Source organism: Pleurodeles waltl, chromosome 10 (assembly GCF_031143425.1).
Source record: "Pleurodeles waltl isolate 20211129_DDA chromosome 10, aPleWal1.hap1.20221129, whole genome shotgun sequence".
Lineage (NCBI taxonomy): Eukaryota > Metazoa > Chordata > Amphibia > Caudata > Salamandridae > Pleurodeles > Pleurodeles waltl.
Genome location: NC_090449.1, coordinates 595907215 through 595927652, shown reverse-complemented (window position 1 = coordinate 595927652; position 20438 = coordinate 595907215).

Sequence of the window (20438 nt, the reverse complement as noted above, 5' to 3'; positions counted from 1 at the left end):
AAGGAAGGCCCTGGTTAGCCCCAAGGGCAGGGTGCAGTGCATTAAAACGTTGGACATGTACTTTTATGTTTAAAAAGTCCAGGTAGTGAAAAGCTCTTAAATTTGTTTTTCAGTATTGCAAGGACTATCTCTCTCATAGGCTAGTATGGTGATTGCCTTAAGTGTAATTTCCAAAATTTAGAAATGTGGAGTTTGGTGTATCTGGATTCACATTTTAAAAACACGTCTTTTGGTAAAGGTGGTTTTAAATTGACGGTCTGAAAAAGCCACTTTTAGAAAGTTGACATTTTCTTACTTTAACCATTCTTTAACCATTCTGTGCCTCAGCCTGCCTCCAATCGATGTCTGGTCTGTATGGGTTTGGGTGAGAGCCACATCTGTACATTCCATCCAGACAGCCATAAAGCATAGAAGACTACACTGCCCCTGCATTCCATCTGCATACCGGAGGGTCTTACTGGGCAGAAAGGGCAGAGGGGCTCTCACTCACACTTCAAAGGGTAGTGACTTGACCCTACACTATGGACTGATTACCCCCCACCGACCTCCTGTAAGAGAGGACTGGGCTGAATGGGAACTGGGGCACTTCAAAAGCACTCTTTGAAGTCTCCTCCCCTTCAAAGGCACATTTGGGTAAAAATATTGGGCCTCTGACACCATATACTCGGAACACTTCTGGACTGAAGACATTCTACCCGGAAAAAGGACCACAGGGCTGTCAAGAGGGACTGCTGCTTGCTCTGATGTGTTGGCCTGCTGCCTGCTACTTCTTGCCTGGGAGTGAGAGAGCTGGATCTAACTCTCTACATACTGCAATCTAAGGTTTCCCCAAGGGCCTGACTGAGCTTGCCTCCTGTTTCTGAAGTCTCAGGGATATCAAAGACTTAACCTGCATCTTGCTACCAGCACCTGGGCTCCTCCGCTGTAAGTTCCTGCTCTGCCAAATGTAGCTGAATCCAGTCCTGGGCCCTTGGAGGTGAATATGGGACTGCAACACAAGAATTGATGCAACAACACCAGCACATCACTTGGAACTGATGCATCCCACTGCAGAAATGCTGCTTTGCCACTACCTGCACCAAAGACACAAATGCCACTCATCAACTGAACAACACAACAACCCCAACTTACAACGGAGCCCCAGCTTGGCCGATGCAGCAATGACACATTGGAACCAGTACTCATAGCTTCTGGACATCAACGCATCAATGATGTTGCCTGATAAGGAAAGGATGCATCACCTGCAAGCATGACACCTCCCGTCCTCTGGATCAACTCATCGTCACCCAGCACTGATGCAGCAAAGGTACTGTTAGCGGGTCTGCATGATTCCTGCACCTAGCCAGCACTCTGTCACAGTCAGACTGCACTTTTGAATTTACCCCAGTCCAGTAGGGCCAGATAGTTCCACTTGGAGCTATTGTCTTGTAAGCACTGCATTTTGATTTAACCTTTGAAAATTCCTAACTTCATTTATGTATGTTGGATGTTTGTCGTTTTGGTCTTATTTGACTCAGATAAATATGAGCTATTTCTCTAAACTGGTGTGGAGCACTAATGTGGTGTCTTCACTGTGTTACTGTGGTGTGTGGGTGTGTGTCTACAAATACTTTACACATTGCCTCTTTGACTGCTCTGTGCCAAGCTACCAGTGGGTGAACAGAGGTGAAATTGTAGGCCCTGATTTAAGAAAAGTGACTCTGCACCCTGTGCAGTATCACTTTTCTTGTGCCTCTTAGCTCCCCTCTAATGCCACCATTTGTGTGCCATATCTAAGATACGGTGCACCATGGCGGTAGTTAGGTGAACTAGCATCAACATTTTTGACGTTAGTTCAGAGCTTAGCAGTATTAGCGTAAAAAATCCTGCAAAGCCGATTGAGGACCCCTGAAAGCAATGGTGTGCCTCCTTTTAACGCCTACTCTGGAGCAGGTATGATGTAGAGCAAAAGGGTTACAAAGTTGCACAATGCATGCATTGCACCATTTTGTAAATTTGGCGCTGTGATTTTGGCCAGTTTGGGCCACATTGGTGTAAACAAAATGATGCTAAAGTGGTGCAAGGAGCAGCTAGTGGCTCTTAAATCAGCCCCTTAGTGTGTATCCTAATTGCCCTGACTAGGATTGTGGTCCTTACTTGGGCAGAGTGCAAACCTCTGCCAACTAGAGACCCAATTTCTAACAGATGGCATGTCACTGACTGTACAGAGTGCATCTCCAACTTGTTCTATACTCAAAAAAGTATATGTGAATTCTTGCCTGGCCATTGCTTGTTGCTTGAGTGTCAAATTATATAGTTCAAACAAGGCTGTTTCATTTAAAGGTTGCCAAGGCATAAAACCTGACCTAAGTGTTTCTAAAGCCCAGTTTAGTTGTATGATTGCTCTTTAATTGAGCCTGCCTATGTTGTAACAAATTCAGATCTATGTTCATGAGGTCTAAAGCTGAGGACAAAATGTGACTTAACAAGTACACTCTTTTGAAAAACATGTACATTCCATTGTTAACTTAAAAACTGTTTTCATAATTGCACACTATTGCACTATTACGAGGGAGCTTCATCTCCCAGGAGGCACTGCTGCACTTTCCTGCCAGCAAGTGGCCTAGACAGCGCTCACAGGTTTACTCAGCCCTCTTAAGGGCAGAGACTCTCCCGCAGCATGGGTCGCATAATTACACACTATTACACTACCGCGAGGTGACTTCATCTCCCAGGAAGCAGTGCTGCCCTCTCCCATCAGTAGGTTACCCTGAGAGCACTCACTGGTTCCATGAGCCCTATTAAGGGCAGAGACTCTCCAGCAGTGTGGGCGTGCCCCGGTTGCACCGAGGCGGAGCCCAGGCCAAGGGCGGGCCCATCCACACTCTTCAGAGCCCAAAGGATGCCAGGTTGGGCCACGCCTTTTGCCTCTGTCATTAAGAGTTACCATCTGTACTCCTTCACACCGCCTGTTGTCATGGAATCATGGGTAAGAAAAAGTCTAGTGCTTTTATTGCGCCAGCAAATGATCGCAGAGTGGCAAGTTCTACCACTATCTGATTACTGCAAAGAGTGCCATCAATTCTGACATTGAGAGTGTGGAAGAAATACTGGGGGCTACCAGGAAGACTATGTTACTTGCAGCCACTAGAGTCTATGGGCCTGATTTAGATGTTGGTGGTAACGGTCCCACTGTTGACCTTTCAACTGAAAACCCATTTGATGCAACAGTCTGCCAGCTGCATTTATATGTTGGCAGTCCCATAGACCAAAGCCCACATTCGAACCACTATCTCCACCAAGAAATACCGCCCATGTCGACTGCGCAGTAGGGAAATGTAGCTGACGGTAGAAAACCAGACATCTCTCCAGTCATGTAGATCTGGATGTGCCCAACCCCCAAGAAAAAAGTGGCGGTCCGACATCCATGTTGGAGTTGGGGGATTGTGGGGGAAAGGGTGAAAGCTCACCCTTTTGCCCTATTCCACTCCTATCTTTGATTGGGGATGACTGGAGAACACCTGCCATCGCTACTGCCACCGGCCCACGGAGAAAACGTGATTTGCCTGTCACTGGACTCTAAGGAAGGGACCTTGCATTGCCAGGGTACATTGGGTGGGCACTGCACGGAGGTCGGGCCACTGGAGACCTATATATGTCACAGTCATTTTTTTAATCACTATGACATGCATATGTTGGGGACACGAATGGGTTAGACACAGATGGGGATACACTGGTACCACAACACACATCGCACACATACACAATTGTCATTATGGGGCCAGAATTCATTAACAAATGAATCTTGGTACCACAATGATGGCACATTCACACCTGTCAACTGTGCCCATCTGTGCACATTGCCTGTACCTGTCATCTTGTGCTGTGAGTTGTGCGTGTGAGTCAGTACGTGTGTGTGTTTGTGGATTGTCTGGTTGAGGTAGTGGGAGTGGGTGATGTGGTTGTGTCTGTATCTGTGTCACTTGCATGTAAGTCCAATATTGTTGTGTATGTTGTGTTGCTGTGGGACACATTTCAGGTGAGTGAGGTTGTTGTGTGGCGAACGTTATCATGATGTGTGTAGTTGTGCATGTGTGTGAGTGTGTTTGTGTAGCTGAGTGTGTAATTGTATTAGTTGTTGTGCTTGTGTGGGTGCAGTGTCAATGGTGTGTGTATGTTGTGACCTAGATGTATGTCAATGTGCTTTTTTGGCATGTACAGGTTGTGTTGGGTCAGAATGGCAATGGGCTGTTGTATGAATGCGTTGTGTTGTGGAGTGTGTAGCGCGTGAGTACACCTATGGCTAAGCGACAGTGTGTGTGTGTCACTTACCTCTCTTCCATAGCCTCTGTCATTGTACAAAGTCCATTGAGTTCCTCCGCCATCTCCCTCCATCAGCAATCCATTGCAAATCAATCTGCTTGCAGAGCTGTAACATCTAAATACAGTGGGCAGAAGATAGTCGACGTGATGGTCTTCTCGGGTCCATGGCCAAGGTGGCATGGCGGTGTGACTGACAATATCTAAATCAAGCCTTATCTATCCAACTTTTCACAAGCCAATGCAGACATGACAACTGATGCGGGGGTAGGGGTACCAAGCAAGGGAGGTCTGTAACGAAACAACCCGTGTGTGCATGAAGGGAACTTAGACATTTCAACAACATCAGAGACGTTCCATACATGTCCCAGTAGTTCTCCCAACAATGACACAATAAGGTCCCTTCCTCCAAAAAAAAACACAAAGGGAATACTCAGTCCGTCGGGTGCACTCAATGTCAATGACAGAAAGTGTTCAGAGCTCTTGTTGATAGAAACTAGAAGCAGAAACATCGAAACCAGAGCACGCATATAGGTACAACCTTCTACATTGGAAGATAGAAGCAGTGCCAAAGTTTTTGGTGGCATCAACCAATTGGAGGGAATTATTATGAATTTACTTAGTCCTGTAGTGGCTGCGCTCAAGAGTATTACTCAAGCTTTGAGAGATTTTATTGGGAAAATTCACATTAAGTCACTTGGTTCTGCTTAGCACTCCGGGTGCTCTCATCAACCTGAGGAGATTGCCTCCTGCAATCATAAGCCCAGCTCAAAGAGTGAACTTTTCCCTCTTCAGCTATAGATACAGACACCAAAGCAGCAGTCATGGCAAAGAAGTCAGTATTCCTATGGTTACCTCCTGACTGCACTCCTTATGTGATTGTGCCGAAAAATGTTCCTCCCCTATGTTCAAACCAGTCTGTGTCTGACTCCCAACTCAACAATAAGGTGACTCACTGGTTCAGTGCAGCCCTTGGGAATATTATCAAAAATGTGTTTTCTAGAGCCATAATAGGTGTCTGGAGGGTGTTTTCTGTTTCAGCAGCAGCCAAAAAAGGAGGGAGGTGATTGTATAGTAACCAACTTCTCCAACCCCCAACTGTTTGGTCATATTTTGCACAGGCTATCTAGCTCCCAAGAACCTCTGCAGGCCACACAGCCTGTCCAGCTGTTTCTTTTCTACAGATCTAGGCAGGATGCACGTTTTGCTTCATCCACTTACAATCTTGAGAGCTCCAGGACATTCAATGGCCTGACACAGAACCATTTTCCTGCCCTTGAAGAGGTTGACTGACCGGGTTACGCCAGTGCAAGTTCCATTCTAATTGTGGGGTCTACTGGGTTATCTTACTCTGGGGCTGATCACATTAAGAACATTCTATTCCATACTAATGGACCTGTGAAACAAGGGCTTGAGTACTTTTACTCACCATTTAATGCAATGGGCATTCTTACCCACCCTTCTACCGATGATCATAACACTGATGATGAAGCACCACCCTTCCCGGTCTCTCTACCAAGTGAGTCTGGAGTTTCTGTTCAGTCCTTCAATGTAGGAACAGTGCTGATTTGTGGAACAAGCAATGACCCCATTTTTTCTGATTTGAGCCTACTTTTTTGGAATGCCACGGGGTGTCCAGCAAACTTAATTATAATGACTGAATAACTATGTTATCTGGTTGTCAGATTGTGTGCCTACAAGAGACTTGGTCTCAGGCAAACATACACGTAAATGTTTTTTATTTACCCCTGCCACATCGTCGACATCAGGGCACTATAGTGGTGGCCTATTAACTCTAATCAATGTCACCATACCAGCCAAGATGTCAAAGATTTATTTGGCCTTTTCTCAGCTAATCTGTGTAACATTTGCTAGAAAATTGCTTGTTGTTCTGTTTAATTTTTACCATAACAACTTTGACAACAAAAATGTTTCAATTATATAGTCACTTCACCATGCTCTCAGCAAGGTATTGGCAGGTATGAACGAGGATTATGTCATAATTACGTCATAATATAGGGGGGAGGGCGATTTCAACTTCAGACTGTGTGCCATCGCAAATGATTTTGGGCCATATGTATGAAGAAATGGCTTTGCGAATCGCAAATAGCGATTTTTAAGAAATCGTTATTTCCGAGTCGCAATACGCCATGTATCATAATTGCGATTTGGAAATAGCGATTTCTTAAAAATCGCTATTTGTGGTTTGTGAGCCCGATTTACCGAATCGCAATTTGCATTTTGCAGAGTCAGCCCAGCCACACTGAGCAACACTCTGAAGGAGGCAGCACACCAGAACAACCATGGACACCTCAGCCCAAGGAAAGGAGAAGGGAGAAAGAAAGCGTAAGCTCAAATTTAGCGAGCGAGAGCTGAAGGTGCTGACAGAGGAGGTGGTCAGGAGCCATGACCAACTTTTTGGCAAGAGCTCACTCCAGGTGCCTGAGAGTGAGAAAAGGAGACTCTGGGCAGACATACAAACAAAGATCTGCGCTGTTGGAGTGGCACAGCGCTCGGTTGAAGAAATTAAGAAGAGGTGGTACAACCTGCGATCCCGTGCCAAGGAGAGGGTGGCAAGAAGACTGCAGGAGGCCAGGAGCACAGGAGGCGGACCACCCACAAAGTCACCCTCCACCCCGTTAGAGGACCTAGTGGAGTCCACACTCCTCTCTGAAGCAGTCAGTGGGGTCACAGAGATAGACACCTCCGGCACACCAAGTACCAGCAAAGGTAAGTGCAATATTGAATTGTAACCCCATATGTGTGGGTCTCTGACCATTGCGCCACTCCGACGCAGGCCCAGGGCACTGCCAGAGCTCAGTCAGGACTCCGATGAGCTGCAGGAAGGCCCACATACACCATCCCCAAATGGCCGATGCACCCAGATGCAGGAGCCCAGTTTGCAGCAGATCACAGCACCCCCCAGGATGGCTACAAATGCAGGTGCACAGGCGTATGAGTCAGGTGAGGGAACCTCCTTCTTTGGTGGCCTTGAATCGGCTATGTTGCAGCAGCAGCGCCTGCTGAATAAAAAGATCACTGCATTACAAAAACAGATGCAGCAACATAATGCCAACATGGGGGGCCTGCATCGCCAGCTGGAGTGCCTGAATGCAAATATTGAACAGCTGCATGAGGGACAAGTGCAGGCATCGCAGGACACAAGGGAGCTCACTTCTGCTGTGCAGGAACTATGACAGGAGCTGCGCCATGACAGGGTGAGCCACCACAGGCAGGAGCAACGCTTCATAAACATGTTCAGGTGATTTTGTCGCACTGTCACTAGGCTGGCTAATTCCGCCTCCCAAATTTCATGTCGTGCAGTGGCTGCACAGGTGGAGGCAGCACACAGCAGAAGGGATGTGGATCACGGACTGGTCCAAATCACAAATGTGATTGACAACATCATGGCAAACAGGTCAGCCACACCTGGTGAGCTGGGACTGGGGGACACGGAGGACACATCCAGCCTCAGCAGCCTAGCTGTGCCCGCAAAGGACACCAGACAGCGCAGTGCAAGGCACAGCACTGCCACAGAGGCAGACAATCGAGGTGCCAGTGAGGCAACTGGGCACCCGAGTGGCATGCGTGGGCGCAAGAAGTGACTGTGGTGGCTACAGGGGTAATGAGTACACTATGCAGGAACAGTGCTTTACTGTGGACTTCTTTTGGTTTTCCTTAAATTCACTTTTGTTGGTATTCGTTGGACTAACATTACCTACATTAAGGTAATAAATTTACTCACTACAGGTACATTTGTCAGTGGATTTGTGTTGTTCATACTTACATCTGAAATGGTTGTGTGTGATTTCAGCACGCCTTTGCCTTCCCTCTGCTGCACTGGTCCTGTCTGCTGGCTGTAGGGGTGGTATGGGATCATCGTCCTCATCAGATTCAGAATCACATATTTCTACAGGTATGCCCCTGGTGGTAGCTATATTGTGCAAGATTGCACAAGTAGCCACTATTCTACATGTCGTCTCTGGGCTGTACTGTAGTGCCCCTCCACTTTTGTGGAGGCACCGGAAGCGACTCTTCAGCAGTCCAAAGGTGCGCTCCACCACGTTGCGGGTCGCCCTGTGTGCTGCATTGTATCTCCGTTCAGCAGGTGTTGTAGGATTTAGGTAGGGCGTCATCATGTAGGTACGCACTGCGTAGGCACTGTCTCCTGGAAGGGACAGAGGGTATATTGAGTAACCTAGCCATCTGACATCAGCACGCCAACAATGCACCAGTGTACAGAGGGACAATACCTAGTAGATATCCTTCTCCAAACTCCCCAGCTAGCAGTCCTGTGTGAATGCTGCTACGGCAAAAGATGTATGAATCATGGGTGCTCCCTGGGTACCTGGCCACGAGATCAGTTATGATGTAGGAGGCATTGCATATCACATGTATGTTCATCTAATGTTGGTATTTACGGTTGCGGTACACATACTCTGTGGCTGATGGTGGACATATTGCAACATGTGTCCCATCTATGGCACCTAGGATGTGGGGGAACTGTGCTATCAGGTAAAAATCTATTTTTGTCTGCTGTATTTTCTGTGGGGTGTGGGGGAATTTGATGTACTGGTGTATCCTGCTCAGCATGGCGTTAATAAATGCATTGAAAATTCTGGAGAGGGTACTCTGTGAGACCCCTCCAACTACTGCTATGACCCCTTGATAGCTCCCTGAGGCAAGTAGTTGGAGGGAGCATAATACCTGCACATGAGTGGGGATACTATGAGTCCTATGTGTTCTGTGCTGCATTATGGGTTGTAGCTCAGCTATCAGATCAAGTATCATGGCTGAGTTCAACCTATACCTCTCAAATATTTCCTCCTCTGTCTGGTCAAAAAGTGTAATGCGCACTCTGAAAATGCACTCCTGTCTCCTCCTCCTTCTCCTCAAACCTGCCAAGATCCTCATCCTCCTCGCCATGACATAAAGTGCAGCCATTGTTGGAAAAAGTCTGAGGCATTCTGCGCCTGTTTATATAGGTTGCACCTGGTTACCACCTGGTTTCATTTAGTGGTATTTTGCATGTGCAAAATGCCATTCGGTGGAAAATCACAATTTGCGATTTTTTGGTGCATCGAATTGCGACTTGGATTTTGCGTTTCGCATTTTGCACCTCGCAATTTCCTACTGGAAATACCGAATCACAAAATGCGACTCACAAAAACAGGTCGCAACTCAAAAAATCGCAATTTTTGCGATTTCTCATTTTTGGTCTGCGAATGCCTTTCATGCATCGCAGACCCCGTTTTTGCATTCGCAAACGGTCGAATTTTGCGATTCGCACCATTTGCGAATGCAAAACAGTTTGATACATCTGGCCCTTTGTGTGTTGGACAGAGGAAAAGGAATTAGCAAATTATTCACAATTTTAACACAATCCGTGTGGGGATATGTTGAATAAACTGATGATGGCCCATGATCTCATTATTATCTGGGACCTGGCCCCCAGTGACAATTCTAGGCAGGTAACATTCACAGGCAGAGGACCTGGGTCAGTGATTGATTACTATGCACCAAAGGCTTGGGTGAGGAGAGTACACACGATTTCCATAATAACAAGCCCACTGAGTGATCATAATCTGTTGGTATTAGATCTTTATTTAGAACTATCAACACCAGCCTATAACTTTGTGTTTCCAACAATGGGTACACCAGGAACTGTGGCGTGTGACGCAAATGGTGAGATATTGATCCTGTGGTGCTTTTGTCCTCACTCTTGAGGAAAAGAGAAGGAGCAGTTCGAGCTATGGTTTAGTGACCAGCCCATTCCATCAGAGGTAATGGGGGCTTATAGAGAAATATGCAAGAGGGCAAGTGAGCTATTGGTGGTACCACAGTCGCTGGGAGTTCCAAAGCATAAAAATATATTTTTAAAAATTCTGTTCAGTGCCACATAGCAGTTTGTTATGGGCAGTTAAAAGGTCACCAAGGGATACGATGGAAGTTAGAACTTGCAGAAAACTCCAGAAAGTTGCTGTCAGGGCAAAAAAAGAGAAGATTTGAAGGGAGGCTTAGGAGCAATTAACTGCTGCTTGCACCAGGAATGATGTGTATCAGTTTTGGCGGGTAGGGAATGTTCTTGTCTTTGCAAATAGTCTTATGACCATTTCAGACCATGCCTGGTCACCCATTTCACTTAGGTATTCAACTCCTACAACTTCGGCAAATTCTGATGGTAGTGCATAAAACATGGTAACCACCCCAGGCTACTATGGCCTCAATGATGTTATAACCGCTGTGTAGCGGTGCACCAGGAGCACCAGGACGTGATGATGTCCCGAGTGGCCTCTTTACAATTATTTGGATCTCTGGGACATGAGTTTGGCCCAGCGATCTAAATAACGTTCAACGCTCAGGAGCAGGCGTTAAAGTGGGGCTTCTGTTCTTTAGAATGGGCCCCTATGTACTGTGCAGGAGTAGCGCCAATATTTCGGCGCTACTCCTGCAGAGTACATCAAAAGCGTAATAGATTGTAAATATGGTGCACATGGTGGCTGTAGGGGGGGTGCTAAGGGGCACAGGGAAAAAGGCCTGCACTCGGCGCAGCGCCACTTCCCATAAATCTGGCTCTATGTCGCTAGAAAAGGGTGCTGACCCGAAGATCGTTCATTTACTTTCCCAACTCCATGAGGATGTTGAAGGCTGTCTCAGGTTTGGCCCAATGTGGAATGGAAGTCACCTATAAAAATTAGAAGGGGCATCAGACAGGGGTATGTACTCCCACCATCCTTTTTAGCTTTGACATAACCTTGACACCTGTCTGTTAGACGTAGAAGCTGGCTCTTTAGGGTAGGGGCCATAAAGCTGCCCGTTTTGATGTATGCTGATGCCTCCTTACTAATGCAAGAACGAGGGCGGGGGCATCAGAAGTTGTGAGACAGTTTTGTTGAATTTATATCTGACCTGGGTTTGTCAACTAATAAAACAAAATCATTTGCTGTGGTGTGTGGTCTCCCCTTGAGCAAGGCTATGCCTTTCCATTTGGCGGCACCGAACTTGAGCATGTATCCACCTTTACTTACCCGAGGGTCTCTTTTGACAACCCAATTACATGGAAATACCTGCTGAGCGTAAGGTTAACACAATTTGAACAGAGTATTGCGTCCCTGTATAAATTCACCACAAAAGTGGGTTCCTTGCCATTAGAAGCTGCTATAAAAATCTATAAGGCTAGATCCCAAAAGATTGCTTCTTATGGCCCAGGTGTATGAGGGCATCGTGACTCCTCACAATTTCAGGTCGGTGAGAACAACTTTGTGCTAAGATTGCTACTGCTTCCAAAAAACATACCAACCCTAATAACTCACGAGGAATTAGAGCTACAATATTTGGGCAATCTCATAAGGTTAGCACCAACTATCTTGCGCTTTTCTGTATGTTCCAAGCCCGAATCTGTACTCAACCAAATGGTAATAGCTGATTACTTAAAATTATCAAGAGCCCAAGATATTAAATGGCTGATGGATGCAAAAGAAGACCTGCGGGTGATAGGAAGGTTAGATCTGTATGAGAGACCACAAGGCATTAACCGGTCAATTAGAACTTCAGTGAAGAGTGTATTATTGGGCTTAATTGCTGAGAAAACAGTCAAAACAGAATTGAGGAAAAAAACTGTTGAAGCATATTTCCTATTGATCACATTTGCTAGCATGGAACCCTATCTAGCTGAAGTTCTGCAGTACCAGAGGCTTTAGCTGATAAGATTCAGACTCGGCATGACTCATGTTTTGGTATCACATCCTTCAGGTGTTTAGTTTATGCTAATTGAGATCTGATACTCTGTACGTGTAATCTAAAAAACCCTCAGTTTCAGCTGCACTTGTTTTTTGTGATTTATATAAGGATCCAGGAATGCACATTTTAAGACCCTTCTGGAGGAATCTCAATCTGAGAGTGCATGAGGCGGAGTCCGAGTACCTTCAGCTGCTGCAAACTGATGTGGTTTGTCACACAATCTAATGATTCATTGCTGCTGTAGTCAAGCAGCGCAGATTAGCTGGGAAATGAAATGCGAGCTGGTTCCAGCATAATGTTTGCAAAGCAGCAAACATGTAATCTGATTGAGTTGTCCTAATCTTAATACTTTTCCTGGAACCGTCTTTTATATTTTTGGCTCTGGCAATGGTTTGTTTTACTGTATTTCTATGCACGTTACCATTTTATGCACAGCTATGTCCGCGAATGGTTCGGATGGGATTTTAATCTGTCTGTGCTTTTGTGTTTTAATTTCTGACCCTCTGGTATAATTTGTGACTATGATGGGGCATGGAATAATTTTAACCGAGAGGATTTTATTCTTTTTTAGACTGTTTTTGCAAAACATTAAATATAATTCAACGGAATAAAGATTGGCAACTGAACTGAACTGTTTGCATGCTTTCTTGATCTATTTGCCTAATAATTTCTGCAGCTTCTTTTTCAAAATATTTTTAATTCATTATATATAGCAAATATTCCAGTAGCTAGGAATCTTTTATTTCTTTGAGGGAGTGGTTGCAGAAGAAAGTCCAAAACATCCATGTTTTCATTAATGGGGGAGAGGTGCTCCTTCACTGCTGAAAAACTAGAGTGTTCTAACCATCTTTGAGTAAATATGTTACACTTTATGTGGAAACTACTGCAGGTGTTTGTGTATTGTAACATCGACCAGAATGATTAGGTTTGGGTCCAGGAGTGTCGGAAAGGAAGCACTGCATGAATATTTTAGAATTATACATCCATAAGGCCAAACCTTTATAGGAATTTATGTGTAGTTATAGGTTCCATTCTGTTTCATATCATTTATGTCTGTTACATACATGTTCAGGTGAAATTGTCAATTATTGAAGATAGTCAAATTAACTTTTGGAGTAAAAGGTTTCTTTTAAATCCTTCATTCCTTCATTGTTCCAAATCCTAGACATGGAGTCTGCTGAATAGTTTTGTTTAGGAAGATCATTTCTTTTTGATATAACACAGGCATTAAATAAGACTTCTTTGCCTTTATCATTAACTTTTGGGGCCTCATTATAACCTTGAATGAGGGTTTTTTCTCTATCACAAATGTGGCGGTTATCTTGTCCACCGTATTATGATCCCATTATATTTAATGGAGATCGTACTAGGGTGGACGGGATATCTGTCACATTTGTGATGGAGGAAATCCCTCCATCAAGGTCGTAATAAGGCCCTTGCTTTCTAATACTCATATCCTTGAATAACTAAGTTTTGACTAAATTCAGTGAAGTAAGTTAGCTTGTTGGTATTGATTACATTTTTTGGAAGCTGCCTTGGCCTCTGTGTAACATAAAAGGCTGAAAGGTGTGACCTATCATCACTCTGAAAGTAAGATAATTTATTTCAGAAATTGACTTTTGGAAGTTCCCATAGTGTGTAATTGTAATTTTCTCTAGGATAACTAGACGTATGTATGAAGTAATGTCCACAATGATGATAGCAATACATTTCTTTTTTGTTTGCTGAATTCAAGTAAGGATTATTATTGTTCAAATTAACATATACCTGCAAATCAGACATCATTCTTTTAACAGTCTTGGAAACTCATTCCGACTTGGGCAGAAGGAAACGTCCATCCGCAGAAGCAGTGCGGTCACAAAAACAGCCAGTGCAGTGATCTGACTGCAAGGGCTATGAAGAGTTTCCTGCTTAACAGAGTTTCTGCCCGCTGGCCCAGCGGGAAACAGCCCACAACATGGATGCCAGCTCATAATAGAGCCGGCGGCATTGTTGCGGTGCATCGTGTGCAGCAGCACCCATCGTGCCTTTCACTGTCTGCCAAGCAGACAATGAAAAGCTTGACGGGATGTCCATGGGGGCCCCTGCAATCCCTATGCCAAGTGCATGGGCAGTCCAGGGGCCCTCTTAGAGCCCCTAGGGCCCCCAGTGACCCGTCTCCGCCTGCTTTTATATGGCAGTGCAATTGCCATGTAAAAGCCGGCGGAGATGGGACTTGTAATCCACAGGGCAGCTCTGCTTGCAGAGCTGCCCTGGTGGATTAGGACTGCGAGCCATGCCAGCCCCTCCAATGGAGGAGAAGTGGTAGTGCTGGCGGTCCAACCATGCCTCTTTCACCACGGTCATAATGTGGAGACCGGACCGCCGCATTGGCGACGGTCCGACCGCCACCGCGAGTCTGGCGTTCCTAGGACCACCAGACCCGTAATGAGGGGCTCAATGTCCCAATCATGGGAAAGAGAACCAGGTAGTCCAACTTCATACATTGAAACTTTTATCACATAAGGCAATTGCAATGCCTCAGTAGGATCCATAATCTGATTTGGAATCTTCTCCCAGGCTTTTTCCTCGGGCACCGGGTAAGCTGTAATAGTTTCAATATGGAAAACTTTTTGGGTTCTGTGGGATGAAGTGTGAGGCTATAGTTCATGAACCACAGGTGATGCAATTGTCCTTTCAGGGACATAATGTCTGTTGAGTAGCAGTAGAATGACGAATATCGTTGACAACCACATGATAAGAAGAAAAGTTCCTAAGGCGATCCATGCATAGGACCACAGAGGAACCATGGACTTGTCATGAAACCATTGACAAGCATGAAGCGGTCTTTGGCGATGAGTGACATTGAAAGCGGTTGAAAAATCTTCTGAGAAATATCTAGAGTAATTTTCAACATCATTAGTCTCCTTGGACTTTCGAAAAGGTGCCAGTTCAATTGGCTTAACATCAGGTAGACTTCATAGTATTTTGTTCGACAGTAGCCACTGTCAAGTCAGCAGTATTAGCTATGTTTTTGCACTCAGTGTTCTGCATAGAGTGTTAAACTCAATCATCCCTGCCTGGAAAGTCGAGGTAGAATTGTTAAAGCTTTATTCAGTGGGTAGAGTATTTAGAGAAGGGAGAGGATGGAGGGCACTACTCTGAATCCTTCTTGGTGTCTGTTGTGGCCAGCTGTAGAGGAGTGGACACATAGGGCCTCATTACGAGTTTGGTGGTCTAACGACCGCCAGACTTGTGATGGCAGTCAGATCACTGCATTCCAGGTGATCCGACTTCCACATTAGGACCCTGGTGGTTCATAGCCTCAGTGCTGACCACAAGTCCAGTTTCCGCCAGCGTTTTAATGGCAGAGACTATGCCATGAAAAGGCTGGTGGAAACACACTGCAGGTGGCCACGTGGGGGCCCTGCCCATGCCAACAGCATGGGGAGTTCAGGCCCCCCCTGCCCAGCACCCTTGGGAATGCACACTGTTTGTTTTGCAGACAATGCGCATTCTCAGGTTGCTGGTGTGCTACGATATTGCCCTCAGATCCTTTAAGACAGCCAAGACCAATACTGTAGAACCGTTCCCACCGGGCTGACCGGCGGGAATGTCATAATCCTATGTTCCTGATGGTCAGCCTAATACAAACATCGTAATATTGCTGGGGTGAGGCAGCCGGGTTGACAGCCACCTCATCCCCTCAAGTTTGGCAGTCTGCTTGTCTTACGGCCAAACTCATAATGAGCCCCACAGTGTTTTTAAACTGATTGATAGACAGTAATCCGCTTCTTCCTGATCCAGGCAGACAAGGCAGGATAACAGTTCTGTTGCCTTTAACCCCAAGAACAGGGACGGGTGGACTGTAGGTTGGTTCAAAAGCTTGCTTGTCGTGGATTTTTCTCCCGAACTAGGCTCACAACTTTGTGAATACAACCTCAGCCGCAGTAATAATCTTCTCTTCACAGGTGGGGTTGTCAGAGTGGTTTGTGTTAGACAGCTTGTCTCTGATTTCTTGCGTACTCTGTAAAACATTAAAACGTTTCTCCAAGTCAAAATTATCTGCATCTGCCAACTTCCCAGAATTATCTAAGTCAGGCACATACATAGGAACTCCGAAGAGTACTTTGCATGGAGTGCGTCCTCCCAATACTCATCTAGGCAAGTTCTTCAGTGCTCTCTGATCTCCATACAGATTATGATACCAACTAAGACCTACACTTAACAACCTAGCAGTCAAAGCTTGTTGCATCATGCTATTGGCCCTCTTTACAACACAATTTGATTCAGCTTTGAGCGGGTTGCTAAATTGCAGACAAACTCCCAGAGCAGGCATTGAATCCCTGTAAGCCTTAGAGGCAAATGCAGGACCATTATCTGAATGAAATGAATGAACTTCCCCATTAATACAAGGCACTGCAAATCTTGTGCAACTCCTGAAGCATTTGCATTTCTCTTTGGCCAAACCTATAGGAATTGAGAACATTAATCAATTGCTACCAATATATACTTAGATCGATTAGCTGAATTGAAGGGGCCAATGTCGTTCAAATAAATCTCCTGGAAGGGAGTGTTTAAGATCATGAGGGGAGCTGGTGAAGGGGGTTGGATTTGTTGACAAATATCACATTGTCTAACATAGTCTCTAGTTTGTTTACATACATTATCCACCAGTTGTGTTGTAGCATTGCTATGGTTGCATTTATTCCTGCATGTGCAGAGGCCAACTCCTCATGTGCTTCTTTGATTAATTCTAATCTAGACAGATTATTAGATATTACTCTGTCTCCCACTCCTGGTATAGAAACTACCTAAATGTTATCTGAGTTAACATGCTTGCTTGCAGCTTGCTTTGGTTGCATTTATGTCTGTCACTATATTTGTCTGTCACTACATTTGTGTCAATCTTTGTTTGACATCTAGTTAAGACTGCTACTTGGGCAGTCTGGATTGCAGTTTTTGCCGTTTGGTCAGCTGCATAGTTCCTTTAGCTTGAATACCACCATGCTGATGGCCCAAAGTGCACCTCACATGGGGCAATGGAAGCGGGACTTGTAAGACAGCAACCTTTCCCCAAATATGTTTATTCTTGATGGGCTTTCCTTCTGAATCCTTAAAACCATTCAATTGCCAATATTGCAAATCGACATTGTAACATTGCACACAGAAAGTTGACTTGGACACTATGAATGGAAGGACTGATGAGTCCACTTTTTGTAATGCAAGTAGCAGGGAATGTAATTCTGCATGTTGTGCAGTACCGTCACCCAAAGGTTTGGTGTAGGTGTGTTGTGGGATGAACTCACCATCCTTCACTACAGCTTGCACTCATATGCAGACTTCAGAGAATTTAGAATTTGGTTCCTACAACAGGTTGGGTAGAGCCATCAATGTAAAAGATGCTATGGAATGACTCAACAGGTAAGTATCTGGAGTTCGAAACGTATGCTGTTCACATTGGATGCTGGAAATGGCTTTTTCTGTAGTGTCATCCCCAGATTTTTTGCATTCCTCCTCTTCGTTTTCTGACATTGTTTTTGTTGGCTTTAGGACTCTGTACAATTTACCACCACTGACCAATGCTAAAGTCCAGGTGCTCTCTCCTTAAAATATGGTAACATTGACTTATCCACAGTTGGCATATTTAATTTACTTGTAAGTTCCTAGTAAAGGGCACTATATGTCCCACAGCCTGTAAATTGAATGCTACTAGTGGGCCTGCAGAACTGATTGTGCCACTGTCAAACATGTCTCAGGCCTGCCACAGCAAAGCCTCTGTGTGCATTTTTAAACTGCAAGGTTGACCTGGCTAGCGTGCCCACTTGTCAGGCCCAAACCTTTGACCTTATTATATATAGACTACCCCTTAGGTAGGCCTTAGTTAGCCCAAAGAGCAGTGTACAATCTATTTATAAATGTGGACATGTATATTTAAGTTTAACATGTCTTGGTAGTGGAAAACTGCTAAATTTGTTTTTCACTACTGCAAGCCTATCTTTCCCATATGATAACATTGGGTTTATCTTGAAGCAAGCTTTAGGTGTAACTTCCAAGTGGGAAAAGATAGAAATTTGTGGCCCGATTCACGAAGGCAAACTTAGACTTTTGGTCTAAGTTTAGACAAAAAAGTTTAAGTTTACAACTTTTCAGTATTCACAAAGGTAAATTATGAGTAGAATCTTTACGTCTGTACTCAGGGTGGAGATCCGACCAAAGAGTGGAGATTCTAATCCAGATGTGGAGAGTGCAGTCCGGGTGTGGAGATTACACTTCGGGTGCAGAGTGGAATCTCTCCACTCGGGGCGGAGATTCCGCCTCGAGTGCGGACATAAAGATACTACTCGTAACTTGCCTTTGTGAATGCCGAAAAGTCATAAACTTTGACTCTTGCTCTAAACTTAGACCAAAATCTAAGTTTACCTTTCTGAATTGGGCCCTTGGAGTTTGGTGTTTCTGGACTCACAATTTAAAATCACAACTTATAGTGAAGTCGGATTTTGAATTGTAAGTCTGAAAATGGCACCTTTAGAAAGTTGGCATTTTCTTACTTTAACCTTTCTGTGCCTCTTCCTGTCTCTGAATATACATCTGATGTGAATGACAACTGGGCTTTGAGCGTTCCCTCTAGAAAATCACACACAAAGGGAGCTGGGGTGTGACATTTGCATCCTGATGGTCCATCACCAGACTGATGGGCCATTAAAGGATTTGATGGGGGGCTGAGCTTAGCAGTGCCTCACTTACACCTGAATGGAGCTGTGCCTTTCCCCACACAAATGGCTGCATAACCACATGTAGAGTGGCTGAAGCCAGGAAAGGAAGGGAAGGGACCTTGTCAAATGCCACTTTGAAGTCTCCCCCACGTTGAAAACATTTTTGTTTGTAAGTACTAGACCCCAAATCCCACCAAATCAGAACTCTACTGGATCCAAGGACTGCTGTGCTGCCAGGAACAATTGCCACTCTAAATGCATTGCTGTGTTACTGTCTGCTGTACTGTAGGAGGGACTGCCACTCTGCTACTTGTTTTACTGTGTTGGCCTAATGCCTGAGCCTCCTGCGTGGAGTGAGAAGAACTGGACCTGTTCTTTACATCCTTGAACCCAAGGTCTCCAAAAGCCAGCCTACTGGCCTCCTGTCTTCGGAAGTCTCATGGACAGAAAAGAAGTCCAGCCAACCTGCCCCTGGATTCTACCATCTGTGAGTCTGCCCTACCAAGTGGTACCATACCAGTCCTGGACTCTTGGAAGTGGGCGTGAGGTACTCTGCCCTCTGTGGTCCTCACTTGAACATCTACAAAGCCTCTGGCCTGCGCTTTATCATGGTCTTCCTGAACTCTTCACTTTGTCCTGGGCCAGTACGACCAGATGACCACAGTTGGTGCTTTGCACTTTTATACCCTATTTTCACCCACATCTTTAGCATTGTATATCCCAGGATCTACTAATTGGACCTTTGTTGTTTTGGCTTGTTTTATTTATAAAAATATTCTTTATTTTTCTAAACTGGTGTAGAGTCCTTATTGTGGTGTTTTCGCTGTTTTACTGTGATGTAAGTATTGAACAAATACTTTGTACTTTGCCTCTTAAGTTAAGCCTGACTGCTCTGTGCCAAGCTACCAGAGGATGAGCACAGGTTAATTGAGGTTGTGTATCTGACTTACCCTGACTAGAATTGTGGTCCCTACTTGGACAGGGTGCATAACTCTACCAACTAGAGACCCAATTTCTAACATTGGAGAAAAGCTTGTGTATGAATAGATGCATCATACTGAAACTTTACATGTACTGCACTCAAGAAGGAAGCCCACTGGACCCATCTCGAGTGTAGGGCACTAGCACTGGGAATGCTTGCCTTCATGGCGACCTCTAGTGCTGGAAAGGGAGAAACAATAATACATTTTTGTAGGAGGCTGTAGGAGGCTGGCCTGGCTTGTAGTGGGTACCAAGGGGTACTTACACTTTGTTCCAGGTCCAGTTATCCCTTATTAGTGTAGAAGAGGTGTTTCTAGCAGCTTAGGCTGATAGAAGGTAGCTATAGCAGAGCAGCTTAGGCTGAACTAGGAGACATGCAAAGCTCCTACTATACCACTGGTGTCATATGCACAATATCATAAGAAAACACAATACACACATATACTAAAAATAAAGGTACTTTATTTTTATGACAATATGCCAAAAGTACCCTCAGTATGAGGATGCCAAATATACACAAGATATATGTACACAATACCAAAAATATGCAGTAATAGCAAAAGGAAGTAATGCAAGCAATATAAAGTTACAGTAGATTGCAATAGCAGCACATAGGTATAGGGGCAACACAAACCATATACTCCAAAAGTGGAATGCGGACCACAAATGGACCCCAAACCTATGTGAGCTTGTAGAGGGTCGCTGGGACTGTTAGAAAACAGT